Source organism: Hyla sarda, chromosome 3 (genome assembly GCF_029499605.1).
Source record: "Hyla sarda isolate aHylSar1 chromosome 3, aHylSar1.hap1, whole genome shotgun sequence".
Lineage (NCBI taxonomy): Eukaryota > Metazoa > Chordata > Amphibia > Anura > Hylidae > Hyla > Hyla sarda.
This window is the reverse complement of record NC_079191.1, coordinates 358884288-358906755: the sequence shown is the minus strand read 5'-3', so window position 1 is coordinate 358906755 and position 22468 is coordinate 358884288. Positions and strand designations below refer to the sequence as shown.

Below are 22468 nucleotides of genomic sequence, written 5' to 3'. Positions count from 1 at the left end.
TTTGTGGGACGGTTGGCGGTAGGAACATTACTATTGAGGAAACCTCACCCTGGCGTCACAACATTCAAGGGTTAATACCACCAGACCCTACACTACCACTGCAACACCCCAGTCACCGTTACTCTCCCGGCACCACATTCCAAAACTATAACTCCCATCATGACTGTGCTGAAGAGTCACAGTAGCACAGTTTATGTAGTAGCACAGTGACTTTATGTATTCTGGGCGCACAGTGACATTATGTATTCTGGGGGCACAGTGGCATCATGTATTCTGGGAGCACAGTGGCATCATGTATTCTGGGGGCTCAGTGGCATTATGTATTCTGGGGGCACAGTGACATTATATATTCTGTGGGCAGCGCGACATCATGTATTCTGGGGGCACAGCGACATCATGTATTCTGGGGGCATAGCGGCATCATGTATTCTGGGGTCACAGTGGTATCATGTATTCTGGGGGCACAGTGGTATCATGTATTCTGGGGGCATAGAGGCATCATGTATTCTGGGGTCACAGTGGTATCATGTGTTCTGGGGGCACAGTGGCATCATGTATTCTGGGGGCACAGTGGCATCATTTACTGTGGGGGGCAAAATGTGTTGCAGGAATATACCAGGAATATAGCGTGCGGCAGTAATATACCAGGGGCACAGTGCTGCGGTCATATACATTAAATATATATATATATATATATATATATATATATATAACAGTGTGTGGTAGTAATATATTCAGGGACATAGCGTGTGGTAGTAATATATTCAGGGGCATAGCATGTGGCAGGAATATATTCAGGGGAATAGCATGCGGAAGTAATATATTCAGGGGTACAACATGTAGCAGAATTATATTTAGGATATACAATGTGGCAGTATTTTATTCTGGGGTACAGTATGCGCCAATATTCTTTTTAAGGGTACAGTCTCTGGCAGTATTCAGAAAATACAGGGAAGGTTGTAGGTTTACGTCCTCCAGATTCCAGTCATTTTCCCTATTTCCTTCACGGCACTGAGGCCACTAAGTGTGAACCAGGCCTCAGCGCTTTGCTTGGACCTTTACCAGTGGCAAACCTGGATAAGGGGACCCTCACTAAAACTATAATGTCAAAGAGAGACAAAGGGTGGTCCAGCACTAACAGGACTAAGGCTATAACGCTGATGTAAAGCTGATATCGGTGGTGCAAAGTCCAAATACAAAGATGCACATGCACTGAGAGAAGGAGGACTGCACTCATCGGGTTTCAACTGAGCTTTATTTCGGCATTCCAGACATCAGGGGCAGGTGTACAGAGGGAGGCGTGGGACGTGGACTGGGACAGACTGTTTCACACTGGTAACAGCGCTTCTTCAAGCCGGTATACAATTACTGCATCACCTGTGACTCCATATATAGGCGTCAGGGTGGGCGGTACTCACGTCACATGTCAAAACAAAGTGAACACATGATCAAAACAAAACACACATGGTGAAAAAGGTGAATGGAACAACATAGTAATGCAATACTAGCTTACGTCACATGCAAGAAAGAATTATTTTTCATCAAAATAGAAAGGGTTAAATCTCTCCCAAAAGGTGGTGATAGACATGTTACCCTGCTACGGAGAGAAGCATACTGGATTTTGAGACTTGAAGCGGCAGGTGTTTTGGGACTTAACGATCGAGTCGAGCTGGCACCTTTTTTTTATAATCTTAGATGAGAGTGATGAAGAGACAATCAGCTTTTTTTTTGATGAAAAATTATTCTTTCTTGCATGTGACATAAGCTAGTACTGCATTACTAAAATAGTTGAGTACCCCTGAACTAGAGGATGAGACAGATCATAGGAGACAAATCATACGTCAATAACAGCAAGAGGAAGCAGGCAACAAAACCAAATGGTGAGACAGAAGTAAAATCTGGAAACAAGGTCAGGGTTGAAAACAAAGTCAATGGTACTGCAACAAAAAGCAAGATTGTACCTTTTAGGGGTTTTGTCACCATAGAATCTTTCCCCCTACTCATGGGGCAGGGTTACTCACTCTTGAGTACAGGACCCCCAAAGCTCTCATCTGAATAGAGTGTTAGTGTGCAAACTCAACCGCTGATCGATTCATTGTCTATGGGAATTTTGAGTACAGCACTTTGTTATTTTTGGCACTCCTATCAGCAATAAATGGAGCAATGACTGAGTATGCATGCCATGGCTCCATTTAGACTGGAGAATTAAAAGTCCCATTCTTTTGATGCGAGATATCCTAACAGTTGGACCTCTGTGATCTGACACTTAACCCGATCCTGTAAAAGACTGTATTTCTCTTTAACTAGGCCACCAGCATGGCATCTTTATGCGCCAGGTGTCTGACAACCCAACTCTGCCAGCAATGCAAGAGAGGAGAATGAGGGCCTTGGCTCAATAGAAGGAAAGATAGGTGTACAGTTACCCACCATCTGGACATGGATGTTGGCTAGAGCCACGGCTACTCGAAGGAACACCTCATAGGAAACGGGCGAGTTGAATACATTAACATGATAGTAATATTGTAATTACCAATCAGTTCAGTGTAAATAAATAGTCATAATATTATTATGGAAATGGCAACACTATAGTGGTTTATAGTGATGTACAACCCAAAAAGGTTTTTTATTGCACTGACAGAGACAGGTGATTAGGTTGGAAAAGGAAACACTTCAGTATAGGCATATTTAGAACATGCTTCATACAGCTTGACATTAATCAGCCTGGAAAGTGGTTAACTATCCGATCTCCCTTCTCAAGGCAAGAAAGGCTACTTGACCTGCATGTTGAGATTAAAAAAAAATAATAAATCATATTACAAATCAGACTATTGACTGGATTAGAATAAGGCTGGAGAAAAGCGCTTCATGGCACATTTTATTTAGTATTTGTCAGAGTTTCTTTACTGTTATGAAATTAACAGCACATTACTGAACTATTACAAAGGGGTCAATTTATATTGCTGGAAAGAATGCAGTGTTATGGAAATATGTACATGTACATTCCTATCTATAACAAAGCCCAGAATGTTTCTGTATATGGATGATGTTTTATTCTAGTCACCATGTACAGAGATGCACTATATTTACAAAGAACCTATACAATAATGTTCATCTTTTTACAGCTTTGTTAAGGCAAAATATCACTCTGTTGTGTAGACTCTGATTATACAATGTCTATTGAGGAATAACCGTTTTTATGTGTGTGCTTGTGCTGTTTTTAAAGAGGAACTCCAACATCAAATTAAAAAATTAAAATTCTGCAGAAGCATATAGAATTGCTTACCTATTTGACTCTTCACACATGAAGTCAGTAAAGTAAAGACTGCTGTATTCATTGCCTGTCTGCTCCTCTGCATTTGGCACTGTTGAGTACAAGTCAGCATGCTGTAAACACACCTTATAAAGCCAGGACAATTTGTAAAAACACTTTATTAGTAAGTTACATGTTTTGGGGTGATAGTTTTATGCCTCCAAGATGTTACAAGTAGTTCCTTAAAGAAGTGTAAATTGGGAGCTGGGGCCTCTTTACAGCCCATTTCCTGATGCATGATTGGATTGCGAATGGGCAGCTCAACACCCTGACCACTTCGTCAACAGTTTTTGCAATGGGGCAGTCTGCACTATCCTGCTAAAAGAGACCACTGCCATTAGGAAATACCATTGCCATGAAGTAGCGTTCTTGGTTTCCAAGAATGTTTAGGCAGGTGGTAAGTGTTCAAGTAACATCCATATGAATATCAGGACCCAAGGCTTCCTAGCTGAACAGCCTTCACCAGGACGCCTTCCTTCCATAGTTCATCCTGGTGTAATTTCTTAAGTAAGTAAGTAATGAACACAGACTTGGCCATCCACATGATGTAAGAAAAAAATGTGATTAATCAAACCAAGCCACCTTCACCCATCTATTTCCAAGTCCTGCAGTGATCTATCTACCTATTCAGACCATTTAGAAATAAAATGACACCACTGGGAGGTGAAGTGAATAACAATATTAATGTCATTATAATAGTACCTGTCAAGGGAAGGCATACAAAAGGCAGCAAGTGAACTGTCCTTGAAGTTGGACAAGCATAAGGATCTATGTGGCTTTGAAAAGGACAAATTGTGATGCCTAGACAACAGGTTCTGAGCATTTCAAAAACAGCAGGACTTGTGTTTTGATCCTATTATGCAGTGATTTGCACCTACCAAATGTGGTCCAAGGAATGACAAACGGTGCACTGAAGACAGGGTGCCCAAAGTTCATTGACATATGTGGGGATTGAAAGCTAGCACATCTGGTCTTATCCCACAAAACAGCTACTGTTCTGCTAGATATGATAGAATGGTATTAACATGCAGTACATTGCAGCTGGCTGGCTGCATATGATGCTGTATAATCGCATGGTGCACACTATTAAGCAGGTGGTTTTAATGTTTTGGCTGACATATACATATTATGTTGGATAACACAAGCATAGATATACATACGGTATAACATATAAAAAAATTTGTTTCAAAATTTCAAAGTAAATTAATTGAGAAGCAAGCAATATGGAAAACATCATCTGCATTGTGTGTATGGGCTGCTGTCAGCAATATATAAATGTACCTGAAGTAGAATTAGAACAGCAGACTGTACTTTCTATGTCCCTATCATCTGTCATCTCCAGCTTGATGGAGCATCATTTATCTCCCCCTATGTCTATTATACATAGGACTTTAAATGCAGACCTGGAAAACACTTAAAATGCAACATACATTATTAGGGGTAAACATCACAGCCAGACATCCTAATATTGCAGCACTGTTAGATTATCTTGCATAGACCCCTCCTATCAGCAGTAATATTGCATTGGATATCAATCCCTCTCAAAATATATGGCTGCTCTAAACTGGATTTGTATATGGATTCATACATGGTAAAATATTTGTAACATTCATTATCTAAATATGACACTTATTGATTATACCGTCTATTTATTTAACAGTTTTATTGTGCATGTTATACACATAATAAATACCCACATATATACTGTATATATACATTTACGTATGATTAAACACAGATACAAATATATGTGTAAATACACCTTATTAAAATGCACATTTATATAATGACATATTTGCAGTAAAATTTACATTCACATGCAGATACAAACATTACATGCACATACAGATACAAACATTACATGCACATACATACATACATACATACATTACATTCACATGCAGATACATACATTACATTCACATGCAGATACAAACATTACATGCACATACATACATACATTACATTCACATGCAGATACATACATTACATGCACATACATACATACATACATACATTACATTCACATGCAGATACATACATTACATGCACATGCAGATACATGCATTACATTCACATGCAGATACATACATTACATGCACATGCAGATACATACATTACATTCACATGCAGATAGATACATACATTACATGCACATGCAGATACATACATTACATTCACATGCAGATACATACATTATATGCACATGCAGATACATACATTATATGCACATGCAGATACATACATTATATGCACATGCAGATACATACATTATATGCACATGCAGATACATACATTATATGCACATGCAGATACATACATTATATGCACATGCAGATACATACATTATATGCACATGCAGATACATACATTATATGCACATGCAGATACATACATTATATGCACATGCAGATACATACATTATATGCACATGCAGATACATACATTATATGCACATGCAGATACATACATTATATGCACATGCAGATACATACATTATACGCACATGCAGATACATACATTATATGCACATGCAGATAGATACATACATTACATGCACATGCAGATACATACATTATATGCACATGCAGATACATACATTATATGCACATGCAGATACATACATTATATGCACCTGCAGATACATACATTACATGCACATGCAGATACATACATTATATGCACATGCAGATACATACATTATACGCACATGCAGATACATACATTATATGCACATGCAGATAGATACATACATTACATGCACATGCAGATACATACATTATATGCACATGCAGATACATACATTATATGCACATGCAGATACATACATTATATGCACATGCAGATACATACATTATATGCACATGCAGATACATACATTATATGCACATGCAGATACATACATTATACGCACATGCAGATACATACATTATACGCACATGCAGATACATACATTACATGCACCTGCAGATACATACATTACATGCACATGCAGTTACATACATTACATGCACATGCAGAAACATACATTATATGCACATGCAGATACATACATACATTCATACAAACATGCTACATATAAACACACGTATATTGATAAATGTGTTAATACACAACCACTATTTAGGTAAATATTTACAAACATAGTCATAGTTCAGTGTTTGCCAACCGGTGTACCTCCAGCTGCTCCGGGCATGCTGGGAGTTGTAGTTTTGCAATAGCTGGAGGCACCCTGGTTGGGAAACACTGTCAGAGATTCATATAAATATATACACAAATGCACATGCATGATACATATGTACACATACACAACCGTTATTTAAGTAGATATTTACATAAATATTCATAGATTCATATAAAAATATACACAAATGCTCACATACACAGACACATGATAAACATTGATATAATAACACACATACAGACATGCTCACACATGTTTGTGTATATATATAAAAGCTTGCAGGCTCACACGTTTGTGTGTATATAAAAGCTTGCATGCTCACACGTTTGTGTGTATATAAAAGCTTGCATGCTCACACGTTTGTGTGTATATAAAATCATGCATACTCACACGTTTGTGTGTACATAAAAGCATGCTCACACATTTGTGTGTATATAAAATCATGCATACTCACACGTTTGTGTGTACATAAAAGCATGCATGCTCACACATTTGTGTTTATATAAAAGCCTGCATGCTCACACATGTTTGTGTGTATATAAAAGCATGCATGCTCACACATGTTTCTGTGTATATATAAAAGCATGCATGCTCACACATGTTTCTGTGTATATATAAAAGCATGCATGCTCACACATGTTTGTGTCTGTGTGTGTGTATATATATATATATATATATATTTATTTATAAAAGCATGCATGCTCACACATGTTTGTGTCTGTGTGTGTATATATATATATATATATATTTATTTATAAAAGCATGCATGCTCACACATGTTTGTGTCTGTGTGTGTGTATATATGTATATATATATATATATATTTATTTATAAAAGCATGCATGCTCACACATGTTTCTGTGTATATATAAAAGCATACATGCTCACACATATTTGTGTGTATATAAAAGCATGCATGCTCACACATGTTTGTGTGTATATAAAAGCATGCATGCTCATACATGTTTGTGTGTATATAAAAGCATGCATGTTCACACATGTTTCTGTGTATATATAAAAGCATGCATGCTCACACATGTTTGTGTGTGTGTGTGTATATATATATATATATATATATATATATATTTATAAACGCATGCATGCTCACACATATTTGTGTGTATATAAAAGCATACATGCTCACACATGTTTGTGTGTATATAAAAGCATACATGCTCACACATGTTTGTGTGTATATAAAAGCATACATGCTCACACATATTTGTGTGTATATAAAAGCATGCATGCTCACACATATTTGTGTGTATATAAAAGCATGCATGCTCACACATATTTGTGTGTATATAAAAGCATACATGCTCACACATATTTGTGTGTATATAAAAGCATGCATGCTCACACATGTTTGTGTGTATATAAAAGCATGCATGCTCATACATGTTTGTGTGTATATAAAAGCATACATGCTCACACATGTTTGTGTGTATATAAAAGCATGCATGCTCATACATGTTTGTGTGTATATAAAAGCATACATGCTCACACATGTTTGTGTGTATATAAAAGCATGCATGCTCACACATGTTTGTGTGTATATAAAAGCATGCATGCTCACACATGTTTGTGTGTATATAAAAGCATGCATTAGCATAACATCCAGCAAGCACATGGATAAGAACCCTATGAAGTGGAGGAAGCAGCATAGAGTGAGACTGATCCCGGCAACAATTACAAGGATGGAGGATCTGCCATGACACCAACCTCTTGTCTCCTCATGGAGTGTAAGTACCTTCTCTCCTTCCAGGAAAATCCTCTCTATTGCAGTCACATCACAGCAGCTCAGCATGGGAGAGCACGGGCAGCCCGATGTGTAAGGTAGGACTGTTCCTTCTATCAGCCCCTATTATTTCTATGTATTATTAAGCTTTATTGTCAATTATTCTCAGGCTCATACAAGAATAGAGCAAGAGAAAGGAGAACAATTCTGTACATTCTGCTCCTCTACCTGCACAGAATAATAACTAAATGTGTATGTATGTATTATTATTATTACTAATAATAATAACAACAACAACACAAATGTAAACATATCAACAAAGCAAATAAACACCGATACATGATAACAACCTACTGCCGATAACCTCTGCCGAGCAGATCGCCTGGAAGTCAGAAACCTACCAACATCTGCCAATGTGTTAACACGGCTCAATAATCCTCCTGTACAATCCCATCTCTATCCCCCTAAATAAATGGAGGCACAGGAAGATTTTCAGGGCTGTATTTATCAATTATTATAATAATCATCACGTGAACTACACATACATTAATAATAATATAGTCTATTTCATGAAAACAAAATAGGTCATACAAACTATAATAAAAATAATATGACAGTTGTAAATACTACTTTATTGGCAAAGCTGTTTATATAGTGAACTAAATATAATTGTAAACTTTACATTGTTTGGTAAATGTAGTTAATCATGTGAATTTTAAATGTAGAATCAAAGTGAGTAAATAACAGCCAAACCTACATAGTAATAGCACAATGTTTATTCATATAGATTCTAAAAATAATATTCTTATGTTTATACATTTATGCTAGATTATTTAGTGAACAGTAAGTATGACATTTAATTGACATGTATAGAAAGACTATGCAACCATGAGTTGTTCTGTTTATCTATGTATCTACAAATGTGTGTTTGGGTATATATATATATATATATATCTATATATATATATATATACATATATATATATATATATATATATATATCTATATATGTATATATATATATATATATATATATATATATATATATACACACACATTGTTATTCATAGATGTATATATACATGCATACACATGTCTTTTTAAGCTTTAGTATCTGAATTAATATTTAAAGAATGATGGATTTTCAGAAAAGCTTTGTAATTGTTCCAGAGTAAGTATATATATTGGTGATCTGCTGTTGCTGGCAGCACAGGGGTTAATAATTGCCCTCGCTTTTGAGACAATTAGGACAAGTTGTAGCCTTTGTTTAAGGTACTGTTGTCCCCTCAGCCTCTCCACAGAGCACAGTGAAAGCAGAACTATAGGACACAGGGCCCAGGAACCTAGGAAATTAACTTGTTAAATGCTGAGTTTTGTGTTTGATTTGTCTGTATTTTCAGCCCAGCCAAGTGAATGTCATTAAAGGCCAAGATTGAGTCTAATGGAAATATCATGAGGAGACAATTACCCTTAGAGGCTATTCACTTCTCCTGGCAGACACTGTCATTTGAGAAATGGGATCATTTCATTTCATATAGGACTAAATAACACCCAACCGGTTTAAATTGCCAGTTTCTTAAAAACCACCCATTGGAATAAATTGCTGCGTTTCTCTTCCCCTTTTCACAGTAACATTCTGTGTATATCCTAAGGAAATAGGGAGAACAGTGAGCAGGCACTGCTTTACCAGAACTGCTTTCTTCATGGGAACATGCTTTTCTTTGTATTAATAAATCTACTTGCTCCTCACCTTGTGCTAGTGTAATGTAAGAATAGGAAAATGTCAATTGTGCCTGTAGAGTATGAAAAGAATCATCCAGCTCCCATAGATAAACTTTTCATTCTTGCATTAACCCTAAAGAGCCTCCATCTCTCCTATTTATAATGACAAAACTCAGAATAGTCATGAAACATTGGATAAGATATGGCATGCCCTGCCGCAAGAGGTAGTAATGGCAAAATCAATGAGGATATTTAAGAAAGGAGCAGACACTTCTAACTAATAGTATCAACAGTCTTAATAGAAAGAAGGTATAGAATGATTTGATCCAGGAAATTGATCTGATTGCTCATATGGAGACAGGAAGGAACATTCTTTTTGCCATATGAGGTAAAATTGGCCACAATTGCCTGGGATGGGAGGTGGGGTGGATTTATTCTTTTTTTTACTGGCCCAAATAGCTAGATCTGTGAGAGATTGAGCTTGATGGACGTGTCTGAAGATTGAGCCACTACTGTATATGTATCACACACTTGTAAATAATATACAGGATAAAGAGTCATTTAGGAAGATGCCACATTTTACTTGCTACAGATAAATGGCATACTTTGGGTTTTTATTGTTCTATAATTATAGTGATAGGTGAGTGCTGGCATGCCCATGCAAATATTCATGCCTTTACAGAGCTCTTCTTTCATCCTAAAATATTTCTGCTGTGTGCGTGTGTGTATATATATATATATATATATATATATATATATATATATACACATACATATATCTTATATACATACATATATCTTATACACAGTGTATATCTTATACACTCTCAAATTGCTAACGTTGCTCATACACATATCTGCATCTTTACACATAATCCTTTTTCTTTATCACATCACAAATACATATTATACTAAGGCTAAGTTTCCACTTGTTTTTTTTTTCTGCCATTTTTTTTAAAACATCACTGCATTTTCCTGCGATTTGGCCTTTTTCTTGGTGTTTTTTTATTCAGGAAAAAAAAAACAAGTGGAAATGTACCCTAAGTGTATACTCCTATAGTCACTTTTTATTTTACTTTTTTTTATTTTTTTTTCTGACGTTATTGAAAGAATAGTTACAAGCTGATTCGAAAGTTGGCATTTTACATGCCTTTACCCTTTTTGAAATGTCAGTACCGTACCCAAAAATGTTACTGTTAACTCTCTCTTTACTCCATCTTACCCGATGTCTGAAAATAAATATTAATTGCGCACAGTAATTTGTACATACATGATCATCTATTTGGCATTATCGATCTGTGCCGCACTATGCCACCATTCCTGAATTCACATATTAGTGTCACTATTTAGGCTTGGTTTCGAAATTGAAGCAAAGTATTAAAATATGTCCAATGTATTTTCCTTATGATTTAAAATATTTCAGTTAATTAAATCTAATTGTAATGGAATTTGAATGCAATGCCAAGGAAACAGTCTATTCAATATCAATCAATGCAAATTGGAAAATCTGTTTTATTGTAGCAATGTTTTAATAAATATATATATATATATATATATATATATATATATATATATATATATCCTGATAGACCTTCCAATCCTAATCATAAACTGGACATCCATTCCATTCCACAGTAGTGAAACCTATTTTATTTATTGTACCCTACTCTGCTCTGAGGATATTCCTTTATCTGCCATGTAGATATGTGTCAAACACTAGTCGGGATTGTTGTGGTATATTTATGCCAGTGATGTAGGGGAGAAGATTGGCTCCTCTGGTCAAGACAAGGCTGGCCATAGATTGTTGTTATCAGTGTTTGGTGGGGCCTGATGATACAATGATGTCTATGGCTACTTTCCTACTTTCACACTGCCATTGCGCTCTGTCAAGAATGACCGATTGGTGTAATTGACCGATTGGTGGTATTGTTTGTTAGTCAAAAACGCTTTTGGCTAGCAATTTTTATACTCCATGGATTGACATGAAAAGCCTTATACTTTAAAGGGGTACTCCGGTGGAAACCTTTTTATTTATTTATTTTAAATCAACTGGTGCTAGAAAGTTAAACAGATTTGTAAATTACTTCTATTAAAAAATCTTAATCCTTCCAGTACTTATTAGCTGCTGAATACTACAGAACACATTATTTTCTTTTTGGAACACAGAGCTCTCTGCTGACATCATGACCACAGTGCTCTCTGCTGACATCTCTGTCCATTTTAGGAACTGTCCAGAGCAGCATATGTTTGCTATGGGGATTTTCTCCTACTCTGGACAGTTCTTAAAATGGACAGAGGTGTCAGCAGAGAGCATTGTGGTCATGATGTCTGCAGAGAGCTCTGTGTTCAAAAAAGAAAAGAATTTCCTCTGTAGTATTCAGCAGCTAATACGTACTGGAAGGATTAAGATGTTTTAATAGAAGTGATTTACATATCTGTTTAGCTTTCTGGCACCAGTTGATTAAAAAAAATAAAAGTTTTCCACCGGAGTACCCCTGTAAGATCAGGGGTGTTACTATAGAGCAGTAGTCTGCAAAGTGTGGACCTCCAAAAATCGCAAAATTACAGCTCCCAGAATGCCCAGACAGCTGTTGGCCGTCCGTGCATTCTCAGGATTGTATTTTAGCAATAGCTTGAGGTCCACAGTGCAAAGGTAGTAGACACACCAGAGCCCCAGTGCCTCAGGAGCTCCAAGTATAAAGTGGACATGGGGCTCTGATACAGATTGTACATTGGGGTCAAGAAGCTACAAGTTATGTCTCTATTTAAGATTACTACTTAAAGTGCATCTGTCATCAACAAAAACTTTTTATATAACGTAGATAATACCATTATATGAATCCAAAAGAAGACCGCAGCACTCCAAGGTAAGGTGAATAATGTAGGTAGTGTTTATTCCATCTAGTTCAGAAGGACAATGTTTCAGCTGCGTACATGCAGCCTTTTTCAAGCCTTGAAAAAGGCTGCATGCACGCAGCTGAAACGTTGCCCTTCTGAACTAGATGGAATAAACGCTACCTACGTTATTCACCTTACCTTGGGGTGCTGCGGTCTTCTTTTGGATTTATTAACGTTTATCCCGTGACCAGGAATTTGCACTAATAGCACCCACATCTTTAGGTGTGCTGCTCCTCTCTTGGCTTTCTAATACCATTATATGTATATTTGTAATATACATTGGTTAAAAAATATGTATATTTTTGTCCTTGCAGCTATTGCCTGTGTGTCTCTACGAGGAGTCCAAATACGGGAAGTGTGTGTGGACAAGCAGGGCTCTGTACATTGAGGACAAGCAGGGCTCTGTACATTGAGGACAAGCAGGGCCATGTTCAGTGAGGACAAGCAGGGCTCTGTGCAGTGAAGACAAGTAGGGCTCTGTACACTGAGGACAAGCAGGGTTCTGTACACTGAGGACAAGCAGGGCTCTGTACACTGAGGACTAGCAGGGCTCTGTGCAGTGAGGACAAGCAGAGCTCTGTACATTGAGGACAAGCAGGGCCATGTTCAGTGAGGACAAACAGGGCTCTGTGCAGTGAAGACAAGCAGGGCTCTGTGCAGTGAGGACAAGTAGGGCTCTGTACACTGAGGACAAGCAGGGCTCTGTACACGGAAGACAAGCAGGGCTCTGTACACTGAGGAAAAGCAGGGCTCTGTGCACTGAGGACAAGCAGGGCTCTGTACACTGAGGACAAGCAGGGCTCTGTTCACTGAGGACAAGCAGGGCTCTGTTCACTGAGGACAAGCAGGGCTCTGTACACTGAGGACAAGCAGGGTTCTGTGAGGACAAGCAGGGTACTGTGCACTGAGGCCAAGCAGGGCTCTGTACAGTGAGGACAAGTAGGGCCCTGTACACTGAGGACATGCAGGGCTCTGTACACTGAGGACAAGCAGGGTTCTGTACACTGAGGACAAGCAGGGCTCTGTACACTGAGGAGAATCAGGGTTCTGTACAGTGAGGACAAGCAGGGCTCTGTACACTGAGGACAAGCAGGGTTCTGTACAGTGAGGACAAGCAGGGCTCTGTACACTGAGGACAATCAGGGTTCTGTGCAGTGAGGACAAGCAGGGCTCTGTACACTGAGGACAAGCAGGGTTCTGTACAGTGAGGACAAGCAGGGCTCTGTGCACTTTGATCTTTCTTATTTCTTGGGTACCTACATCCAGACGCAACAGAGCCATTAGACTAGTTTCACATAGTATTATGGTCAGTGTTTATAGCCAAAACCAGTAATCAAACAAACACCGAGAAAAACTACAATGTAAACATTTGAACAATTTTTCTGTGTTTTAAATCCACTCCTGTATTTTTGTTTCAGATACTGACCAAAATACTAAATGTGAGCCCATCCTAATGGTAACACACCATGCAGTTCCATGCCATCAAATAGTTGGTACTCCTCCATGTGTCTCCGTATGGCAATGCATTACAGCGGTCTTCTCCCCCAGAATCAATACTTCCAGGGTAGAATATCGCTGTAATACAGCATCTAATGCTGTGTTTTCCAAACAGCGTGTCTCCAGCTGTTACAAAACTACAACTCCCAGCATGTCCGGACAGCCTTTGGCTGTTTGGATATGCTGGGAGTTGTAGTTTTGCAACAGTTGAAGACACACTGTTTCGGAAACACTGATCCAATTGAATATGCCACCGTTATTTTCTTATTTTGTACATAAATATCAAAACATGATGGAACTCAGAAATACCTTATTGAGATATATCTGTCCTTGTTGTGAATATTTGAAATGTGAATATTTTCTGATCTATTAACAATTTTAGCTATTTAAGTTAAGTTTCAAAACACTGTGAAATGGACATGTATATTCCAGCCATATGGGAGTTTTTCATAACATGATAAAAAAAAATGGAGGGAGATTTCTAAAACCTTGAGCAAAGGAAGAAATTTGCCCATAGCAACCAATCAGATTTAAGCTTTAATTTTAAGAGGCCTATTTAAAAATGTAAGAAGGGATCTGATGTCATTGACGGTTATGGTCCACAGTTCTTCAGCACAAGCTTTGAGAAATATCCCACTTTATGTATATGTATAACTATTTATATGTTTTATTCTTATTTCATAGAATTTTGTAAGATCTCCCAGTTGTATGTAACTGCATACCCGTACTGTTGTATACTGACTCTCTAATATATATATATATATATATATATATATATATATATATATATATATATATATAAATTAAAACTAGTGTCAACCTTGTTTTGGTCTGTCATATATGCCCATCTATTTTTTAGCTAAGCTATTTGATTTGTTCTATTCTATTTTGGCTCCTTTTTGTGATACTTTGTTTAGGTTTTGCTTCCTTTATTACTTGTGTATATCTTGCTTTTTTTCTTTCATATCTATTCCTTTTATATTCATAGTTACTAAGAACAAAATGGATAAATAAAGCATTTCCCATTTCAAAATAGAAGAAAATCTGCAAACGAAGAACAAGGCAACTACAACAAGAAGCTACATGGACTACAGGACTCAATAAACTAATGTACTATATTTATAATAAAGAGAATAATTCCATTCAAGTAATGTGTTTTTATGAGTAATGTTCTTATGGTGTTGTATTAAACTACCAGGTGTTGGGCTGATTACTAAAAGTTAAATCTATAGCACAATTGAATGGGTGGAGGAGCAATTCTAGATAAAGCCTGTGGACGGGGGTTTTGCTGTTTCTAGAACACAAAAAAGTCTCACTACTCTTACAGTATGTAAACATGGCTGCAAACTCTCAAGCAATACAAGTGTTGTAATTTTGCATCTTTCTCAGCACATATGTTGTTTAGAGCTCCTTTAGATAGCTTAGATAGATTTCTCTTTCATTTTTCCAATTTAAAAGAGAAACAGATCCCAGAAGTCAGAACATGGTAAACATCCCCCCCCCCAAAAAAAAAAAATAAAAAAAAATATTTATATATATATATATATATATATATATATATATATATATATGTGTGTGTACATAAAAATGACATTACACAGACTCATTTGCTCATTTGTCTTACTTTTTTCATATAATATTTTCCCATAATTCTTGCCAAAACAGGGTACAACCCCATCAGAATAACATAAGAAAACCTTCTCAGGAAAGGGGGGTTTCTTTAGGTACCCATACACATGTGATAACTGTCGGCTAAACAGCTACCTCTCCTGACCCCTCCATACAGATAAATGTGTGGCTCAGCATGCATATTTTCTGAATGGAATGTAGTGGGGGTAAGCCGATGCCAGACTCCTCTGGCAGTATTTTATCTTCCTAAGGATAAAAGTTGAAATGCAACTTGTCCGATCCTTCTCTCCCCCACATCATTTGCTGGGGGTGATTCAGAAGGCTTCTATACATGTACTTTTTGACCTGTCACAGAGGCATGGGAAAAGTGTCTCGGTGCTAAGATTCCCACCAATCTTTAGAACGAGCAGGGAGAAGCATGTAGCAGTGCGATCTCTGTCCTGTGGTCCCAAAGATCAGTGTTTCCCAACCAGGGTGCCGCCAGCTGTTGTGAAACTGCAACTCCCAACATGCCCAGACAGCAAAATGACAACTCCCAGCATGCCCAGACAGCCTATAGACTGAGAATAGGGCTGTCCTATGAAGTACGAAGGAGATCACTGTGAGACCATAAGTGAAGCGAGCTAGAGCACGATTCTCCCTTCTCTTTCTTATGGTCATGAGGGTCTCAGCGCTGAGACCCCGACAAATTAAAACTTTTGACATGTCTCTGTGACCTGATTTTTTTTTAAGGACATTGACACATCAAAGAGTTACTGTGCTCCTAGACATCTTATGTCCTGTCCAAAGCATAGGGGATAAGATGTCAGCTTGCTTGGGGGGGTAGCCTGGGCTGGCACCGCAGCATTCTGAACACGGAAGCCTAGGGGTTCTGTGTTTGTGACGCCAGGCCACACCCCCTCCATTAATGTCTATGGGAGGGGGCGTGGTTGCTAGTACACAGTCGTGCTGGCCCGAAGATCACAGGAGGTCGTAGCAGCCGGACCCCCAGGATCTGATATCTTATCACATATCATTTGGATAGGGGATAAGATGTCTAGGGGCGGAGTACCCCTTTAAGCTAGATACATTAATATAAAAAATAGGCCATCAATATGGCTGTGTGAACACTGAGGGCTACTACGTACAATATATGGAATCCTCTAGGGTCTGTATTATGGATCCAGAGGTACTTAATGTGCTGCCATCAGGTGACTTTGGAAGGAGAAAACACTTGCATTTTACTATACAATAAACTTTGTATTCCATGAATCTTGTTTCTGTTTGAAAAGAAAAAGAACATTCTTATGCCTCTTTAAACTTGGAGGCAAATATACAGTATGGGACCTTAGAATTCTATAGGCAACATATTATGTATCCTTACTACATAGGCATAGGCATGTGCACGAGGTGGCAGATAAACATTATCTATAGGTCACTACACATAAATCCATTTGTACAAGTAAGTAAGATCCACAAAATGAATGTTTAAAGACTATTGTATCAGTAAATCATCAGTAAATCAGTATAAAAATTGCAAAGTTTAGGGTGTATAAGGGTAATTTCTCACATAGTGTTTTTTTTTTTTTTTTTTAGAAGAACACTGAAAAGAATGGCTTAAAGAATACATTGGCCTTAGAAATTTGTGACAGTTTTTGACACTTCTACTGCATCTGAAAAAAGGGTGTGACATTGGCAAAGGCGAGGTGACCCTCAGTTAAAGTATGACAGCATATGTTTGCTATGGGGATTTTCTCCTACTCTGGACAGTTCTTAAAGGGATATTCCAGGCAAAAACTTTATTTTTATATCTCAACTGGCTCCAGAAAGTTAAACAGATTTGTAAATTAGTAGTAAATGAAGAAAAAAGGTGTCCTGCACTCACCGCTTCTGTCCAGGTAATCCTGCTCCCATCTCGGGTCACGACTCGAACACGGAGGGCATGGGTTGTGGAGCGCTCAGAGGCGACTGCCGGCGGTTTCACGCATAGGAATGCGCTTCATCCGGCCTCGAGGCCGGCAGTCGCCTCTGAGCGCTCCACAACCCATGCCCTCCGTGTTCGAGTCGTGACCCGAGATGGGAGCAGGATTACCTGGACAGAAGCGGTGAGTGCAGGACACCTTTTTTCTTCATTTACTACTATTTGGTGACTACGGTCTTTATTGTCCTAGCACCTCCGTTGCCAGGGTGGATTTCCAGTCTAGCGGGACGCCGTCTCCATCTCGTGGTCTTAGGAGGCCTAAGGTATCGGTGCCACTGTTGTTTCTTGTTTACTTTTAGATTTGTAAATTACTTCTATTAAAAAAATCTTAATCCTTCCAATAGTTATTAGCTTCTGAAGTTTTCTGTCTAACTGCTCAATGATGATGTCACGTCCCGGGAGCTGTGCATGATGGGAGAATATCCCCATAGGAACTGCACAGCTCCCGGGACGTGAGTCATCAGAGAGCAGTTAGACAGAAAACAACAACTCAACTTCAGAAGCTAATAACTATTGGAAGGATTACGATTTTTTTAATCGGAGTAATTTACAAATCTGTTTAACTTTCCGGAGCCAGTTGATATATAAAAAAAAGTTTTGGCCTGGAATACCCCTTTAAAATGGACAGAGATATCAGCAGAGAGCACTGTGCTCGAGATGTCAGCAGAGAGCTCTGTGTTCCAAAAAGAAAAGGATTTCCTCTGTAGTATTCAGCAGCTAATAAGTACTGGACGGATTAAGATTTTATTTCCTGAAGTAATTCACAAATCTGTTTAACTTTCTGGCACCAGTTGATTTAAAAAAAAAAAGTTTTCCACCAGAGTACCCCATTAAATGCACCAAAAATGCATTACAAGTAAGCCAACTAATAGTTGGTCAAAATGTTGACTAGAGAGTCTTCAGATAAGCCAAATGTATCAATCAGCATGAGCTGCTTTAATAAATCTGACACATACTTTGCACTGTCCTCAAGTCTGTAGCCTTATAGAGGGACATTTATCAATGTTTGCTTATGTATTCTTTTTTTTAGTAATTTTTTCCTTACTTTTTTTTTTGCTTATGTGTGACTTATTTATCAACTGGTTTCCGCCTGTTGATAATTTTCTTTCACGTAAGCAATTTTTCCTTTTTTGCTTTGGTAGTAGCTTTTTCTGCTCCATGTTTGAGCTGGAGTAAATTTAGTCAATTTTTAACCCTGTTGCGACTTTTTTTTTGCGCAGTTGCGACTGTCACAGTTAATAAATACCTGACTACCCATAGTCCATTTTTAAATTATTACTACGTAGTTCATTTTTGGAAAACTTGCTTTTCTCGTTTTCCAGTCAAAATGTCGCACGAAAAATCGCGTAGTCGCAGTTGCGACAATTTTGCGACAGTTATAGTAAAGAAAACCTGACTAAACCCGTTGATAAATGTCCATAATAGAGAAATAGAAAACACTCTACCTACAATGCTTTATACTTAGAGGCATCTTTCCTCACATAGGGTTAGTGATATTTTTTTCTTAAAAGTAACATGCTGTCGCTACAGTGTTTTTTATTTGTTTTTTTCTTTCTACCCAGTTTGTGGCATTATTCTTCCATAGACCTCCATAAGGTCTATTAAAAAAGCACATATGATAGTGTGTGTGTTGCATTATTATTATTATTATTTTATTTTTTTGTGGTGTTTGTTCATATCCTGCAGTAGAAATGTCAAGACAAAAGAAGCAAAATGAAAGAGAAAAACGGCGCTTAAAAAAAAAATAAAATACAAAATAAAAGTACTAAAAGTAGGATTGCCACCTGGCTGGTATTTTGGCCACCATGCTGGTATTTTTATATTAAAAATACCGGCAATGCAATGGCCGGTATTTATCCAACCAATCCTCCACTCCCAGAATGTTGCACCATATACTATACCAGTGTTTCCCAACCAGAGTGCCTCCAGCTGTTGCAAAACTACAACTCCCAGCATGCCCAGACAGCCGTTGGCTGTCTGGGCATGCTGGGAGTTGTAGTTTTGCAATAGCTGGAGTTACTCCTGGTCAGGAAACACTGAACTATACTATATACTACTATATAGTCCAGCATACTGGGAGTTGTAGTTTTGCATCAGTTGGAGGTGCCCCTGGTTGAGATACACTGATCTATACTATATACTACTGTATAGTCCAGCATGCTGGGAGTTGTAGTTTTGCATCAGATGGAGGTGCTCCTGGTTGAGATACACTGACCTATACTATATACTACTGTATAGTCCAGCATGCTGGCAGTTGTAGTTTTGCATCAGATGGAGGTGCTCCTGGTTGAGATACACTGACCTATACTATATACTACTGTATAGTCCAGCATACTGGGAGTTGTAGTTTTGCATCAGATGGAGGTGCTCCTGGTTGAGATATTCTGACCTATACTATATACTACTGTATAGTCCAGCATGCTGGGAGTTGTAGTTTTGCATCAGATGGAGGTGCTCCTGGTTGAGATATTCTGACCTATACTATATACTACTGTATAGTCCAGCATACTGGGAGTTGTAGTTTTGCAACAGCTGGAGGCACCCCTGGTTGGGAAACACTGATCTATACTATATACTACTGTATAGTCCAACATGCTGGGAGTTGCAGTGTTTTTTGGGCAGCTGCTGGGCCACAGGCTGTATCAGGGCATGCTGGAAGTTGTAGTTAGTAACTAACTGCAACTCCCGAATTTAATTAAAAAAAGCGATCAAAAAGTCACATCGAAACAAAACTGGTACCGTTAAAAACTAAAGATCGGGGCGCAAAAAATGAGCCCCACACAGGCCCATATAAGGAGAAATAAAAAAGTTATAGGGGTCAGAATAGAACAAAATTTCCCCTTCATATGTGTATCCTGTGACATCAATGCATATATAATGAATTATGCTAATTTAACATGGCCGGTATTTTTTATTTTTTTGCAAGAAAGGTGGCAACCCTAACTAAAAGAGAAAATAAAAAGCCAAACACAAAAAATGTTTTTTTTTTTGCGATGAAAAAAAGGATGTGTGAAGGAGACCTTACTGACTTCAATGGGCATCATTTACCCATAAAACGTATTCATATTATCTATGCCCATGTGACTTCTTCCATAGACTAACATTAGGCTTTGTATTACAGACTAAAATATGGCTAAAAAAATATCCTTGTGTGAAAGCAGCCATAGCTGTTGGACAGCTCAGTTATCCAATGAAGCAGACCTGACGGATCTAATCGTGTAAGCCAAGACCTGCAGGTATAACCCTAATGCATTCTAATCCGCTAAATAACAAAATCAGTTCTTCTACATCTGGATCATGTGTGTGGATGAAAGCGGCGGAGGGATGGGAATTGTACATTTAGCTCTATGTAGACGGGGAGCGGTTTACGTGTTGTTGGTTATGCAGGTGAACATTCCCTATCTGCCATTATTTGACCATAACAGATTTCGTGCTCTCCAATACTATAGCTTTATTTTAGCTGAGCTGTGTTTTCTGGTCGGATTGATGACTGAGGTCTCTAATTGTGATCTCTACCGCAGACACTAATCAAGTAATTTCCCCATCCCAGCCCCATCAAATTGCTCTTTAGCTGTTGAACTGTGGAGTTTTGCTTCCCTTTTCACATGCTAATCTCACCCATTCAGCGTCTCTCTATGAGGCTATTTGTAGTGGAATAAATCTCCTTGTTTGCCTGCTGCATGATTAATTGATATTGTTGTGCGCCTTTTGTTTGGGCTGCAGGGAAGTGAAAGGCAGAACGTATTGGATGTGAGGACAGGAGCTGACAACATCATTTTACTGCTGAGGTCTTTCAGAGGTCGACAAACAGACTGATCACAGTATTCATTCTATTTCGTTTTACTCATTAGAAAATATGATGAGAGAATAAAGGCAGCCTCTGAATAGGCGGGATGGATGGACAGCCTCATAGAACGCTGACACAAGACCACATCGGCGCATCTGCGGAAAAACCAGAGACGTCTTCTTTGTTATCACGCCGCCGCATCCTACCCTTACTTCTATTATCCGTCTAATGACGTGTTAACTACATCTAATGACAACAATATGGACACACTTGGAGATTTCAATATCCTCAATCCCCAGCCCAAAATCAGGAATAAAATGTTATTATGCCATTGATATCATGAAATATATATGTATGTAGGTAATGCATGCATATATGTACCACAGTTGGCTGGGTATTGTTTTATATTGATTTAGTAGTATGCAGGAGTTAATATTGGAAAAGCTATATTGGAACATTAGGGAAGGTATTAGGTTCATTGATCTCAACACCTTGACTCAGAATTTCCTTAGGAGCATCTCAATGACTTCATAGAGAGATATGTATCTGATTATTTACATATTAGAAGGAGGGACAATATTTGCCAATGAGAAGAGAGTGATATGATGATTTTTTTTATAGCAACCTCCTTGAGGTATTTAAGATGCAGCTATGTGCCCATTTGCTTGCCATGATTCTACATGCCATACTATGCCTTGTTAGGGCAGTAATAATACTGAAAGGCAGAACCTTTACATGGAATT

The 22468-nt window shown here is 38.1% G+C and overlaps 2 long non-coding RNA genes across 4 annotated transcripts; one reads left to right on the top strand and one right to left on the bottom strand.

Moving 5' to 3' along the window:
• Nucleotides 1-1238: 1238 nt before the first annotated feature.
• LOC130362723 (uncharacterized) lies at nt 1239-8314 on the bottom strand. Its single transcript, XR_008891539.1, has 4 exons — nt 8217-8314; nt 4592-4723; nt 3284-3362; nt 1239-2777 (listed from the first exon to the last, which is right to left on the bottom strand). It is a non-coding gene; the product is annotated as an uncharacterized LOC130362723 (long non-coding RNA).
• On the top strand, nt 8091-22060 carry LOC130362722 (uncharacterized). Of its 3 annotated transcripts, none has more exons than XR_008891538.1 (4): nt 8091-8236; nt 15338-15459; nt 21060-21174; nt 21662-22060. It is a non-coding gene; the product is annotated as an uncharacterized LOC130362722 (long non-coding RNA). The 3 variants fall into 3 exon arrangements; XR_008891537.1 differs by having other exon boundaries at nt 8206-8330; nt 21790-22060; XR_008891536.1 differs by having other exon boundaries at nt 8206-8330.
• Nucleotides 22061-22468: the final 408 nt, after the last annotated feature.